Source organism: Diadema antillarum, unplaced genomic scaffold (assembly GCF_040938485.1).
Source record: "Diadema antillarum isolate AM-2024a unplaced genomic scaffold, OU_Dant_1.0 seq00000791_RagTag, whole genome shotgun sequence".
NCBI lineage: Eukaryota > Metazoa > Echinodermata > Echinoidea > Diadematoida > Diadematidae > Diadema > Diadema antillarum.
This window is the reverse complement of record NW_027271678.1, coordinates 2609109-2615108: the sequence shown is the minus strand read 5'-3', so window position 1 is coordinate 2615108 and position 6000 is coordinate 2609109. Positions and strand designations below refer to the sequence as shown.

Genomic DNA, 6000 nt, shown 5'->3' with positions numbered 1-6000 from the left:
TATTAATATAATATCAGCCGCTACTGCGGAAGCACAACAAGGAGCATCAATGACGGCTAGCAGTCAAATGAGGAAAAGTCAAAGTCAGTTCCAAATTTATACCTTTCCATTTTCCTGGTATTGTCCGCAGTTTGTCCGCATGCCTAACTTGTGTTGTCCGGAAGGCATCCTGATTGTCCGCGTTCATTCCTGGTGTAATCCTAGATGTTTCCGCGCTGCCCGGCTACGATTAGCATATTCCGAGGTATTTCGCGCTCTTCCGGAGTGATTCCTAGGAATGTCCGCAGTCAGTCCGCGGACAGTCCGCGGACAGTCCTAGGAATGTCCCAGGACAAGCCGATTCACAAAGTTATTCCGCGTCTGTTGCGGACAGGATGCCGAAATAACAAAATTTGCTTCCGCAACCCTTCCGGGGCTTGTCCGCGCCCAAGTGGACGTCCGCCCTAGTGCTCGCGCGTGTATAGTATACAACCTCGTTGGTTACGTATCGCACTGGGAATTCCTATCATGAATGCGCTATGTGGACTTTGTACTTTACCTTGCTACTTCATCCGTATCCTCTGCATAATTGAGTATGCTTGTCGTCGCATCAACACTGTACTTTCACTCTCCGATCAATGCATTGTGACTCGCTATTTTAATTGTGTTAATGCAATGTAATCATTCATTTATAATCACCGGTTCTTGCGGTCATGTAGTGCAAAATATGCACGTCCATGGATGAAAATCGCCGTTCCTTGCATCAATTCTGAGACTAGTATTCACAACTGGACTACGTGCCATCTGTGTTTCGAAAGTATAACTGGTAAGTAGACAACCATCACTAGAAAAACAAAATGTACTTGATACCTATACTTTTACTTTTGTTCTACAGAAGACATGTGGACTCTTCACCAAGGGGTTATAGGGCTTGGCATGGCTTTATTTCCAGGGTTGTAGGAGAACTGTTAATCAAAATGAATGCAATATTATATGTTTTCATTGGTTGCATTGCATATGGGAGGGGAGTGGGCTGATAGACCCTTTTCAAAGACGAAAACTTTTCTCAAAATGGCTACTGTGTGTAACGAAATGGGAATCCCCGTTGTTTGTATGCCTCCACTCAGCATTACGACGCTGAAGTTTTGCATGGCTGCGCACGCATGGCGGTAAACGCGACTGCAGCCTGATCTTTTTTGATAGGAATGACCCTGAAGTTTTGTTGTTTTTTTTTCACTCAGGGGCAATCAAGACACTTTTCTTGTCTAAAAATTGTCACTTTCATAACTGATATAACTAGTTTTTTTCACTTTATTAACAAGCTCTCTTCCTTTCTCTCTCTCTCGCTCTCCCTCATCCTGCTAATTGTTTTTTTAGTTCATGTTCATAGTGCTGTATTTTTTTCAAAATGTCTATAATTCCCTAAATAATGGTTTGGCAATGCTCTTTAAACCCGACTTTATGGTATATGTTTTTACAAAATGTCCATAGAGTGTCATGCCTCTGGGGTATAACATCCTACCCCGCTCAGTCTCCTTGCTCTTTCGCCGAGGATCTCACAATATTCCCCGGCCAGATTTTGCTCGCCAAAAGCTAAAAGGAATTCTTTAATTCGCTATAAATGCGACTTTTATACTACATTTTCTTTATAGTCACCCCTCCCATACCCTCACTCCACTCGCTCTCTTCGCTCCCTCGCAGAGGATCTCACACTGTCACATAAATGTGCCCCGTCCAAATTTTGCTCCCCAAAAGGTAAAAGAAATGCTCTATATTGGCTAATTTCATACTGTACTGGTATATTAGATTATTGACAAAGAGTCCCTACCGTGGGACGGAGGTATCCACCCTCCTAAAGCTCGGTGTATAGCTTCACTCTTTCGCCGAGGATCCTACACTAGTACATAATGATGTGGCGCGCTAAATCTGGGATATTAATATCAGGGCTTCACAATAGTTGAAATTTTGATCGAGACCAACTTTCAAATTTGAATGTCTGACGCCTGTTTGATAAAAATTGAGGATAAGTTGCGATCAATCGCAAATTGCGTTTCATAAACAACTTTGCAGTTGATCGCAAATTACGCTTTATCTATTGAAATTTATGCATGATTTTTCATGTGGGTATGAAGTGTGTCTTTATGAAATATGACTTAGGCTCAATAGTGAACTTACACTGGATTCACCAAGTTACGCTCAATAAATCGAGCATAAGATCAATCGTTCTTCTCTGATGGAAAAAATTCCACCGAGAGGATTATTTTCTAACTTAATTGGCAACATAATTTTAAGCAAAATACGTGTTTTTTAATATTAAAGTATCGCCATTCCAAATTCTGTTTAATTTTGGTCGAAACCCACTCGAGATATGGGATTGCATTGGGATTATTTTCCTAAAGAAATAATGCAATTCATATTATAGAATGAAAATACATGACGTTTATTCTATGCAGCCATATGAAGGGTTTCCTGGCAAAACGGCCTAATTCCACACCAACCGATTTGTGTAGGTTTTCCAGGTCAAATATCCGCAATATCAGATCAAGCGTCATATTAGCTAATTCGAATGTCAACAGGGAAATCAACTGTCCACTTAGCAAACCAATATCCTGTAAGGTAAGTAAGATGTCCATCATGTCAAATATTCACAAAATGTAAATTTTCGCGTCACCTCCGGTCAATAAGAGCATTTCATGTCATTCATGGGTGATTCAGATGGCACGTAAGTAATTTAGATATCAGTTGACTCCAAAACACAGCAAAAAGAATTATCATTCTCAAGAATATGAAATATTGATGAACATTATCAGGCGCAGACAATTGCGTTTTCATTCACAGACAATTTGTCATGACTTTATTAAAACAAAGCGAGTCTCACTCATTTTTTCCTTTTTATGAAGAACACTGTTTTTCTTTTTAACCAGGGATTTCAAAAGAGTGATGAAGCATATTTTAGAAATTGGAAACTTGATACGCAATTTTGCATTTGCAGTAAAATGACAGGAAAACATTGATGAACTGCAAGAAAATGAACAAAAGAAGTATCACGTTATCATGGGGTGATGCAAAAGAGTGAAGAATCATTATCACGAAGAGTGACCTCCTGTATTTTTTTCTGACCAAGGAAATTAATATTCCGACCTTAGAAAGTTCTATTGTCAAAAACTATGAGATATTCGATGAAATTCCTATCATAAGATTCACATATACAGGTGTATTTTTTTTTTTCGGTAATTCTGTGTAGGTGTGCAAAGATCTTCTTGCCACCGTAGTCTGGCATTTGATGTATGATGCTCTGCACGCATAACAATATAGGATTTCTGAATCAAATTCTGTAGCGAAGCAAGTATATTATAGTCATTCTAATGCCATTAAGGGAATCAAATGTCCATATAGGCATAGGCGCCGGAAGTGGGGGGGGGGCAGGGGGGGGGGGGGGCAAAACGCATTTTTGCCCCCCAAAAAGCCCCCCCCCCAAAAAAAAATAATAATAATAATAAAAATGAATGAATAAACAAAGAAAATAAAATAAGTATGTATATATATGAATAAAAGGGAAAAAATATGGCTACAAACGGCAGCTTTTGGACTGTAAAATGTCAAAATTTTCAAGCACGCTCGCTTCGCTCGCTCGCATCCAGCAGTTGAGCCCGTTGCGCCTCCCCCTTAAATTTCTAAAGCGAAAAACATAGCTACGACGGCAGTTGTTGGACTCTAGAATGTCAAAATTTTCAAGCTCGCTCGCTTCGCTCGCTCGCATTGAATCGTTATGCCATTCTCCTAATGTTGCTGACAGTAATTGCCAGTAGTTGCGCCCGATGCCCCCACCCCTTAATTTCCAAAGCGAAAGATAAATATAGCTACAAACGGGAGTTTTTGGACTGTAAAATGTCAAAATTTTCAAGCTCGCTCGCTTCGCCACTCTCCTAACGTTGCTGCCAGTAATTGCCAGCAGTTGCGCCCGATGCCCCCCCCCCCTTAATTTCCAAAGCGAAAGATATAGCTACAAACGGGAGTTTTTGGACTGTAACATGTCAAAATTTTCAAGGTCGCTCGCTTTGCTCGCTCGCATTGAATCGTTATGCCACTCTTCTAGCGTTGCTGCCGGTAATTGCCAGCAGTTGCGCCCGATGCCCCCCCCCCCTTAATTTCCAAAGCGAAAGATATAGCTACAAACGGGAGTTTTTGGACTGTAAAATGTCAAAATTCTCAAGCTCGCTCGCTTTGCTCGCTCGCATTGAATCCTTATGCCATTCTCCTAATGTTGCTGCCAGTAATTGCCAGCAGTTGCGCCCGATGCACCGCCCCATTAATTTCCAAAGTGAAAGATATAGCTACAAACCCCAGTTTTGGGACTGTAGAATGTCAAAATTTTCAAGCTTGCTCGCTTCGCTCGCTCGCATTGAATCGTTATGCCATTCTCCTGATGTTGCTGCCAATAATTGCCAGCAGTTGCGCCCGATGCGCCCCCATTTATTTCCAAAGCGAAATATATAGCTACAATTAAAACTCCAGTTTTGGAACTGTAGAATATCAAAATTTTCAAGCTCGCTCGCTTCGCTCGCTCGCATTTTATTGTTATGCCATTCACCTTATGTTGCTGACAGTATATAATTTGTCGATCGTTTGACACCGTCATTCCATAATCCATGTAAGGAAAACTTACAATGTTCCTCAATGACTGCGTTGTTGAATGTATCACATTCCGTAATGTATTGTAGTCCCATTATTGCTCACGCACACACGCACAAGCATACAGACCGTCAAAATTACTTAAAGGGAAGCAGTCCTGAGATTTTCACTGTACTGATAATTAAGAAGAGTAAAAAATATAAACTTTCACCAATTTATACGCTTGGACATCAAAAATTGTCTCCGTACGCGATTTTTGAAAAATAATTCCTGCAAGCGATCGTGAAAGAGCCGGCAAAAAGATGCTACGTAGTGCATGCCCTACTCACCAATTTGACAGCCGTGCCTCTAAAAACCAATTTAAGTGTTCAAATGATTAGTTGAAATTTTATCATATAATGTGAAAGTTTGTGGTTTTATAATTTCAAACAAAATATTTCAAGCTTAGATATATATAATTTACGAAAAATTAATATTGTAAACATAAATTTATATGTATTTTTAAACCAAATATACCATGAACTTGACATCAAATAGGCACGGTCGTTTTCTAGCTTCCGTCCGTGTTGCATACTTCTTAGCGTAGAAACCACTCTCGCGCGCAAATCCTTACCATTATGTGTACATACACCGTACACTCGACTCCGTCCAGTCGATTTTGGCATTCAAACCGAAGATAACCTGTGCATGAGAGAGTCGAATTCTTCAAAGAAAATATTGTTTGTATCTCAATATTTCTGTAAGTAGTCAGATAATCGCCTTTCCTCGAAAAAAAAAAATATGACGTGAGCCGGGAAGGGTAAACACAGGGGGTCGTAGGGATATGATTTCGCTCCACTTTGCCGTGCATGTCCAGTCGGCACTGGCAGCAGCTAGCTCAGTGGCACTGTACTGCAGTCCAACCCCGGCTGCAGGCCCACGGTAAATTAAACATTCCCTCGGTTCTCTTCGAAGTCGATGCTCGAGGTGTTTCTGTTTTATAACTCATGTGAGCAAATGGTCAGGATTGCATCTGGTTTCAGGAGTTTTCTCGGTTTATAACCGAGGGCCACAGCCTGCCGGTCCACGTAAAAACATCGCTTCACAAATTGTCCACGCACAGGTAGGTCACAACACGATTTCGAGATTTTGTAGGCCCTAAGTTTCTTATGTTCGGCATCGTTGTACCGATATTTCCCAGCCATACAGCTCACCTTTCACGATACTTTTGTTGGTCTGGGACGGAAAAAAGGATTTTCCTGGGAAATTTTCTGCACGATTCGAGCAAAACTACTGATGTAAGATAACCTGACCAGACGACGCTGAATGCGGTCACCCCTGTAGTGTACTAGCAGGCCTGTGTAGAATCGTTTCTACCTACAAATATGTACACTCTGTACGTACTATAGA

General features: G+C 41.0%; 1 long non-coding RNA gene across 1 annotated transcript in view; it reads left to right on the top strand.

The window, feature by feature from the left end:
* Positions 1-662: 662 nt before the first annotated feature.
* The window catches only part of LOC139739267 (uncharacterized), a 32989-nt gene continuing 27651 nt past the window's right edge, over positions 663-6000 (top strand). Inside the window, exon 1 of the long non-coding RNA XR_011711506.1 lies at positions 663-805. This is a non-coding gene — a long non-coding RNA (uncharacterized lncRNA). The remainder of the gene's footprint in view (positions 806-6000) is intronic.